This window comes from Macaca fascicularis, chromosome 5 (assembly GCF_037993035.2).
Source record: "Macaca fascicularis isolate 582-1 chromosome 5, T2T-MFA8v1.1".
Lineage (NCBI taxonomy): Eukaryota > Metazoa > Chordata > Mammalia > Primates > Cercopithecidae > Macaca > Macaca fascicularis.
Window position 1 is genome coordinate 48,444,221 of NC_088379.1, and position 9,715 is coordinate 48,453,935.

The window sequence follows — 9,715 nt, forward strand, 5'->3', positions numbered from 1 at the left end:
ACTTCTTTATCATTATATAATGATCTTCTCTGTCTCTTTTATAGTTTTTGTCTTGAAATCTATTTTGTCTGATATAAGTATAGCTACTCCTGCTTTTTTTTGGTTTCCATTGATGTGCAATATCTTTTTCCATCCCTTTATTTTCAGTCTACATGGGTCTTCATATAAAGTATGTTTCTTGTAGGCAACAGATCATTGGGTCTTTTTAAAAAGCCATTTAGCCACTCTGTGTCTTTTGGCTGCAGTGTTTATTCCATTTATATTCAATGTTATTACTGATAAGTAAGGACTTCTGACATTTTGTAATTTGTTTTCTGTTTGTTTGTGGTTTTCTCTTCCTTCTTTCCTTCCTTCCTGTCTTCCTTTTAGTGAAGGTGATTTTCTCTGGTGACATGATTTACTTTCTTGCTTTTTATTTTTTGTGCATTCATTGTATTTTTTAAATTAACCCAGATCTTAGCAGCTTAATGTATGTTTTTTGATTTGCAGTTACTATGAAGCTTGCAAATACTATCTTATAACCCATTATTTTGAGTGAATAACAACACTCATTGCATAAACAAACTAAACATGAAAAAGAAAACTAATAAAAACTCTACACTTTAACTTCATCCCTCTGCTTTTTAAATTTTTATTGTTTTGCTGGGTACGGTGGCTTAGGCTTGTAATCGCATTACTTTGGGAGACCGAAGTGGAAGGACTGCTTGAGCCCAGGAGTTTGAGACCAGCCAGGGCAACATAGTGAGACCCCAGCTCTACAAAAAAATAGAAGAAGATTAGCTGGGCATGGTGGTGTGTGCCTGTAGTCCCAGCTACTTGGGGAATTGAGGTGGGAGTATCACTTGAGCCTGAGAGGTTGAGTCTGCAGTGAGACATTGATCACACCACTGCCCTTCAGCCTGGGCAACAAAGTGAGACTGCCTCAAATATATCTATATATGTAATATGTAATATATATATAAAATATATATGAAATAAATTTATATATTATATGTTATATAAAGTATATGTAATATATATGTAATACATATAAAATATATATAATATATAAAATAAGTTTTTGTTGTATCTATTTATATTTTATTGTGCTGCCTATGTCTTGAAAAGTTGTTTCTGACTGATTCATCTTTTAGTCCGTCTACATAAGTGTAGTTTACACATCACAGTTACAGTATTATAAAATTCTGTGTTTTTCTGTGTCCTTACTATTACCAGTGAGTTTTGTACTTTCAGATGATTTCCTTTTTTTTTTTTAAATCTATGGAAATGGCTTTATTTTTTTTTCACTTTTATTTTTTTATTATACTTTAAGTTCTAGGGTACATGTACACAACATGCAGGTTTGTTGCATATGTATATGTGTGCCATGTTGGTGTGCTGCACCCATTAACTCGTCATTTACATTAGATATATCTCCTAATGCAATCCTTCCCTGCCCCCACTCCCCACAATAGGACCCGGTGTGTGATGATCCCCTTCCTGTGTCCAGGTGATCTCATTGTTCAATTCCCACCTATGACTGAGAACATGCAGTATTTGGTTTTCTGTTCTTGTGATGGTTTGCTGAGAATGATGGTTTCCAGCTGCATCCATGTCCCTACAAAGGACACGAACTCATCCTTTTTTATGGCTGCATAGTATTCTATGGTGTATATGTGCCACATTTTCTTAATCCAGTCTGTCACTGATGGACATTTGGGTTGATTCCAGGTCTTTGCTATCGTGAATAGTACTGAATAAAAATACGTGTGCATGTGTCTTTATAACAGCAAGACTTATAATCCCTTGGGTATATCCCCAGTAATGGGATGACTGGGTCAAATGGTATTTCTAGTTCTAGATCCTTGAGGAATTGCCACACTGTTTTCCACAATGGTTGAACTAGTTTACAGTCCCACCAACAGTGTAAAAGTGTTCCTATTTCTCCACATCCTCTCCGGCACATGTTGTTTCCTGACTTTTTAATGATTGCCATTCTCACTGGTGTGAGATGGTATCTCATTGTGGTTTTGATTTGCATTTCTCTGATGGCGAGTGGTGATGAGCATTTTTTCATGTGTCCGTTGGCTGTATGAATGTCTTCTTTTGAGAAGTGTCTGTTCATATCCTTTGCCCACTTTTTGATGGGGTTGTTTGTTTTTTTCTTATAAATTTGATTGAGTTCTTTATAGGTTCTGGATATTAGCCCTTTGTCTGATGAGTAGATTGCAAAAATTTTCTCCCATTCTGTAGGTTGCCTGTTCACTCTAATGGTAATTTGTTTTGCTGTGCAGAAGCTCTTTAGTTTAATTAGATCCCATTTGTCAATTTTGGCTTTTGTTACCATTGCTTTTGGTGTTTTAGACATGAAGTCCTTGCCCATGCCTATGTCCTGAATGGTATTGCCTGGGGTTTCTTCTAGGGATTTTATGGTTTTAGGTCTAACATTTAAGTCTGTAATCCATCTTGAATTAATTTTCATATAAGGAGTAAGGAAAGGATCCAGTTTCAGCTTTCTACTTGTGGCTAGCCAATTTTCCCAGCACCATTTATTCAATAGGGAATCCTTTCCCCATTTCTTGTTTTTGTCAGGTTTGTCAAAGATCAGATGGTTGTAGATGTGTGGTATTATTTCTGAGGCCTCTGTTCTGTTCCATTGGTCTATATCTCTGTTTTGGTACCAGTACCATGCTGTTTTGGTTACTGTAGCCTTGTGGTATAGTTTGAAGTCAGGTAGCATGATGCCTCCAGTTTTGTTCTTTTGGCTTAGGATTGTCTTGGCACTGCGGGCTCTTTTTTGGTTCCATATGAACTTTAAAGCAGTTTTTTCCAATTCTGTGAAGAAAGTCATTGGTAGCTTGATGGGGATGGCATTGAATCTATAAATAACCTTGGGCAGTATGGCCATTTTCACGATATTGATTCTTCCTATCCATGAGCATGGTATGTTCTTCCATTTGTTTGTGTCCTCTTTGATTTCACTGAGCAGTGGTTTGTAGTTCTCCTTGAAGAGGTCCTTTACATCCCTTGCCAAGTTGGATTCCTAGGTATTTTCTTCTCTTTGAAGCTATTGTGAATGGGAGTTCATTCATGATTTGGCTCTGTTTGTTTGTTACTGGTGTATAAGAATGCTTGTGATTTTTGCACATTGATTTTGTATCCTGAGACTTTGCTGAAGTTGCTTTTCAGCTTAAGGAGATTTTGAGCTGAGACAATGGGGTTTTCTAAATATACAGTCATGTCATCTGCAAACAGGGACAATTTGACTTCTTCTTTTCCTAACTGAATACCCTTGATTTCTTTCTCTTGCCTGATTGCCCTAGCCATGTTCAACTATGTTGAATAGGAGTGGTAAGAGAGGGCATCCCTGTCTTCTGCCAGTTTTCAAGGGGAATGCTTCCAGTTTTTTCCCACTCAGTATGATATTGGCTGTGGGTTTGTCATAAATAGCTCTTACTATTTTGAGATACGTTCCATCAATAGTGAATTTGTTGAGAGTTTTTAGCATGAAGGCTGTTGAATTTTATCAAAGGCCTCTTCTGCATCTATTGAGATAATCATGGGGTTTTTGTCTTTGGTTCTGTTTATATGCTGGATTAAATTTATTGATTTGCGTACGTTGAACCAGCCTTGCATCCTAGAGATGAAGCCCACTTGATCATGGTGGATAAGCTGTTGATGTGCTGCTGGATTTGGTTTGCCAGTATTTATTGAGGATTTTTGCATTGATGTTCATCAGGGATATTGGTCTATAATTCTCTTTTTTTGTTGTGTCTCTGCCAGGCTTTGGTATCAGGATGATGTTGGCCTCATAAAATGAGTTCGGGAGGATTCCCTCTTTTTCTATTGATTGGAATAGTTTCAGAAGGAATGGTACCAACTCCTCCTTGTGCCTCTGGTAGAATTCAGCTGTGAATCTGCCTGGTCCTGGACTTGTTTTGGTTGCTAACTATTAATTGTTGCCTCAATTTCAGAGCCTGCTATTGTCTATTCAGGGATTCAACTTCTTCCTGGTTTAGTCTAGGAAGAATGTAAGTGTCCAGGAAATTATCCATTTCTTCTAGGTTTTCTAGTTTATTTTTGTAGAGGTGTTTATAGTATCCTCTGATGGTAGTTTGTATTTCTGTGGGGTCAGTGGAGATATCCCCTTTATCGTTTTTTATTGCATAATGTTAGAGTGTCAATTTTAGATCTTTCCTGCTTTATCTTGTGGGCATTTAGTGCTATAATTTCCCCTCTACACACTGCTTTAAATGTGTCCCAGAGATTCTGGTATGTTGTATCTTTGTTCTCATTGGTTTCAAAGAACATCTTTATTTCTGCCTTCATTTTGTTATGTATCCAGTAGTCATTCAGGAGCAGGCTGTTCAGTTTCCATGTAGTTGAGCAGTTTTGATTGAGTTTCTTAGTCCTAAGTTCTAGTTTGATTGCACTGTGGTCTGAGAGACAGTTTGTTATAATTTCTGTTCTTTTACATTTGCTAAGGAGGCTTTACTTCCAACTATGTGGTCAATTTTGGAATAAGTGTGATGTGGTGCTGAGAAGAATGTATATTCTGTTGATTTGTGGTGGAGAGTTCTGTAGATGTCTATTAGGTCTGCTTGGTGCAGAGTTGAGTTCAATTCCTGGATATCCTTGTTAACTTTCTGTCTCGTTGATCTGTCTAATGTTGGCAGTGGGGTGTTAAACTCTCCCATTATTATTGTATGGGAGTCCAAGTCCCTTTGTAAGTCTCTAAGGACTTGCTTTATGAATCTGGGTGCTCCTGTATTGGGTGCATATATATTCAGGATAGTTATTTCTTCCCGATGAATTGATCCCTTTACCATTATGTAATGGCCTTCTTTGTCTCTTTTGATCTTTGATGGTTTAAAGTCTGTTTTATCAGAGACTAGGATTGCAGCCCCTGCTTTTTTTTGTTTTCCATTTGCTTGGTAGATCTTCCTCCATCCCTTTATTTTGAGCCTATGTATGTCTCTGCATGTGAGATGGGTCTCCTGAATACAGCAAACTTGTGGGTCTTGACTCTTTATTCAATTTGCCAGTCTGTGTCTTTTAATTGGAGCATTTAGTCCATTTACATTTAAGGTTAATATTGTTATGTGTGAAGCTGATCCTGTCATTATGATATTAGCTGGTTATTTTGCTCGCTAGTTGATGCAGTTTCTTCCTATCCTCGATGGACTTTACATTTTGACATGTTTTTGCAATGGCTGGTATCTGTTGTTCCTTTCCATGTTTAGTGCTTCCTTCAGGGTCTCTTGTAGGGCAGGCCTGGTGGTGACAAAATCTCTAAGCATTTGCTTGTTTGTACAGAGTTTTATTTCTCCTTCACTTATGAAACTTAGTTTGGCTGGATATGAAATTCTGGGTTGAAAATTCTTTTCTTTATGAATGTTGAATATAGACCCCCACTCTCTTCTTGCTTGGAGAGTTTCTGTCAAGAGATCTGCTGTTAGTCTGATGGGCTTCCCTTTGTGTGTAACCTGACCTTTCTCTCTGGCTGCCCTTAACATTTTTTCTTTCATTTCAACTTTGGTGAATCGGACAATTACGTGTCTTGGAGTTGCTCTTCTCGAGGAGTATCTTTGTGGCGTTCTCTGTATTTCCTGAATTTGAATGTTGGCCTGCCTTACTAGGTTGGGGAAGTTCTCCTGGATGGTATCCTGCAGAGTGTTTTCTAACTTGGTTCCATTTTCCCCGTCACTTTCAGGCACACCAGTCAGACGTAGATTTGGTCTTTTCACATAATCTCATATTTCTTGGAGGCTTTGTTCATTTCTTTTTACTCTTTTTTCTCTACACTTCTCTTCTCGCTTCATTTCATTCATTTGATCTTCAGTCGGTGATACTCTTTCTTCCAGTTGATCGAGTCAGTTACTGAAGCTTATGCATTTGTCACATAGTTTTTGTGTTATGGTTTTCATCTCTATCAGTTCTTGTAAGGTCTTCTCTGCCTTGATTATTCTAGTTATCCATTCATCCATTCTTTTTTCAAGGTTTTTAGTTTCTTTGCACTGATTACATGGTTCCTCCTTTAGCTCTGAGAAGTTTGATCAGCCGAAGCCGCCTTCTCTCAATTCATCAAAGTCATTCTCCATCCAGCTTTGTTCCGTTGCTGTCGAAGAGCTGCGTTCCTTTGGAGGGGGAGATGCGCTCTGAATTTTTTAATTTCCAGCTTTTCTGCCCTGCTTTTTCCCCATCTTTGTGGTTTTATCTGCCTTTGGTCTTTGATGATGGTGATGTACTGATGGGGTTTTGGTGTGGGTGTCCTTTCTGTTTGTTAGTTTTCCTTCTAACAGTCAGGACCCTCAGCTGCTGGTCTGTTAGAGTTTGCTTGAGGTCCACTCCAGACCCTGTTTGCCTGGGTATCAGCAGCAGAGGCTGCAAAAGATAGAATATTGCTGAACAACGAGTGGTGCTGTCTGACTCTTGCTCTGCAAGCTTCGTCTCACGGGTGTACACTGCCATGTGAGGTGTGAGGTATCGGTCTGCAGCTAGTGGCAGATGTCTCCCATTTAGGCTACTCAGGGATCAGGGACCCACTTTAGCAGGCAGTCTGTCTGTTCTCAGATCTCAACCTCCGTGCTGGGACATCCACTGCTCTCTTCAAAGCTGTCAGACAGGGGCTTTTACCTCTGCCAAGGTTTCTGCTGCTTTTTGTTTAGCTATGTCCTGTCCCCAGAGGAGTAGTCTACAGAGGGAGGCTGGCCTCCTTGAGCTGTGGTGGGCTCCACCCAATTTGAGCTTCCCGGGGGCTTTGTTTACCTACTTAAGCTTCAGCAATGGTGGGCGCCCCTCCCCTAGCCTTGCTGCCACCTTGCAGTTAGATCTCAGACTGCTGTGCTAGCAATGAGGGAGGCTCTGTGGGCATGGGACCCTCTGGGCCAGGTGTGGGATATAATCTCCTGGTGTGCCATTGGCTAAGACCTTTGGTAAAGCACAGTATTAGGGTGGGAGTTACCCGATTTTCCAGGTGTTGTGTGTCTCAATTTCCTTTGGCTAGGAAAAGGATTTCCCTTCCCCCTTGCACTTCCCAGGTGAGGTGATGCCTCACCCTGCTTCAGCTCTTGCTGGTAGGGCTACACCTGCAGACTAGCGCCAACTGTCTGACATGCCCCAGTGAGATGAACCCGGTACCTCAGTTTAAAATGCAGAGATCACCCATCTTCTGTGTTGCTCACGCTGGGAGCTGGAGGCTGGAGCTGTTCCTATTTGACCATCTTGGGCTAATCCCCCCAGATGATTTCTTATTGCTCATTAACATCCTTTTCTTTCTGATTGAAGTACTACCTCTAACATTTCTTGTAGGGCAGGTCTGGTTTTGATGAAATACCTCAGCTTTTGTTTGTTGGGGAAAGTGTTTATTTCTTTTTAATTTTGAAGGATATTCTCACCAAACATACTAATCTAGGCTAAAATATTTTTCCTTCAGCTCTTTAAATATGTCATGCCACTGTCTCCTGGCCTGTATGTTTTACACTGAAAAGTCTGCTTCTAGACGTGTTGGAGCTTCATTGTATGTTATTTGTTTCTTTTCTCTTGCTGCTTTTAGGATCCTTTATCCTTGACCCTTGAAAGTTTGATTATTAAATGCCTTGAGATAGTCTTCTTTGGGTTAAATCTGCTTGTTGTTCTATAGCCTCCTTGTACTTGGATATTGATCTCTTTCTTTAGGTTTGGGAAATTCTCTGTTATTACGTCTTCAAATAAACTTTCTACCTCTATCTTTTTCTCCCCCTCCTCTTTAAGAACAATACCTCATAGATTTGCCCTTTTGTGGCTGTTTTCTAGATCTTGTAGGCATGTTTCATTTTTTTTTTTTTTAATTCTTTTTTCTTGTCTCCTTTCACTATGTGTTTTCAAATAACCTGTCTTCATGCTTACTAATTCTTCTGCTTGATTACTTCTGGTATCAGGAGACTCTGACGCGTTCTTTAGTATGTCAAAATTTGCATTTTTCACTGCCAGAATTTCTGCTTGATTCTTTTAAATTATTTTTATCTCTTTGTTAAATTTATCTGATAGAATTCTCAATTCCTTCTCTGGGTTATCTTGAATTTCATTGTGTTTCCTCAAATCAGTTATTTTGTATTATCTCTGTGAAAGATCACATATCTCTGTTTCTCCAGCATTGGTCATTAGTGCCTTATTTAGTTCATTTGGATGGTGTTGATGCTTGTGGATATTCACTGGTCTCTGGGTGTTGATGAGTTATGTATTTATTGTAGTCTTTGCAGTCTGGGTTTGTTTGTACCCGTTCTTCTTGGAAAGGCTTTCTAGGTATTCAAAAAGACTTGGGTGTTGTGATCTAAGTTGTATCTGCATTAGAGGGCACCCCAAGCCCAGTTATGCTATGGTTCTTGCAGACTCATAAAGGTATTATTTTGGTGGTCTTAGATAAGATCCTGAAGAATTCTCTGGATTACCATGTAGATACTCTTTTTCCTTCCCCTTACTTTATCCCAAACAGAGTCTCTCTATCTGTGCTGAACCTCCTGGGGCTGGGGATGAGATGATACAAGCACTCCTGTGGCCACCACCACTGAGTCTGTGGGTTATACCTAAAGCCAGCACAGCCCTAGGTGTAATCTAAGGCTTGTTGTAGTCACTACTTGGCTATTGCCTATGTTTGCTCAAGGCATTAGGACTCTACAATCATGCAGATGGTGAAGCCAGCCAGATGTGTATCCTTCCCTTCAGGGTGGCAAATCCCCCGAGGCCCTAGGCAGGTCCAGAGATGCTGTCCAGGAACCAGGGACTGCAGTTAAAAATGAAAAGTCTACCTGTGTTCTACTGCAGCTGAGCTGGCCCTCAAACCATGAGACACAGTCCTTTCCACTTTTCCCTCCCATTTCCACAGGCAGAGGACCCTCACCTCACGGCCACCACCACCATGTGCACACAAAAGATACTGCCAGACTACCACCGATGGGTCTCATTCAGCTTGTGGTGAATGCTGCCTGGCCTGGGAGTCACTCTTCAGGGCAGTGGGCTCCCCTATGGCCCAGGAAAGGTCCAGAAATTTTGTCCAAGAGCCAAGTCCTGGAATTGGGGATCCCAAGAGACTGCTCAGTACTCTTTTCCACTGTGGCCGAGCTAGTACCTAACATGCAAGACAAAGTCCCCATTACTTTTCCTTCTGCTTTCCTCAAGCAGAAGGAGTCTCTTACTGTAACCACTCTGGCTGAGAATATGGCGAGTATCACCTAAAGCCAACATGTCTCAGAGTCTCACCAAAGCCCCATGACGTAATATTTGGGTATCACTGCTGGTTATTCAGGGCCCAAGGGCTTTTTAGTCAGCAAGTGATGGATTGTGCCAGGACTGGGTCCTTCCCTTCAAGGCAATGGGTTCTCGTATGTCGCAGGGTGTGTCTAGAAATGTAGGCCAGGAGCTAGGTGTTGGAATAGGGGCCTCCTGACTCTGAGTGGTGCTCTATTCTACTGTGGCTGAGCTGGTATCCAAGATGCAAGACAAAAGTCCTCTTTACTCCTGCCTCTCCTCTCCTCAAGCAGAAGAAAGGTGTCTCTTTTGGAGCCACTAGCTGTGCTACCTGGGGTTGGGGAGAGGTAGCGTAAGCACTCTTTTAGCTGCTCTGTTGGTATCTCAGTAGTTGCACTCCCCTGACAACTGCTGGCTCCAAACACAGCCTAGCACTAAGACTTGCCTTGGAGTTGCAGTCCTTGTGGCCTATGCTGTCTTTCAAGTTTACTTACGGTTTCAGAGCACTTCA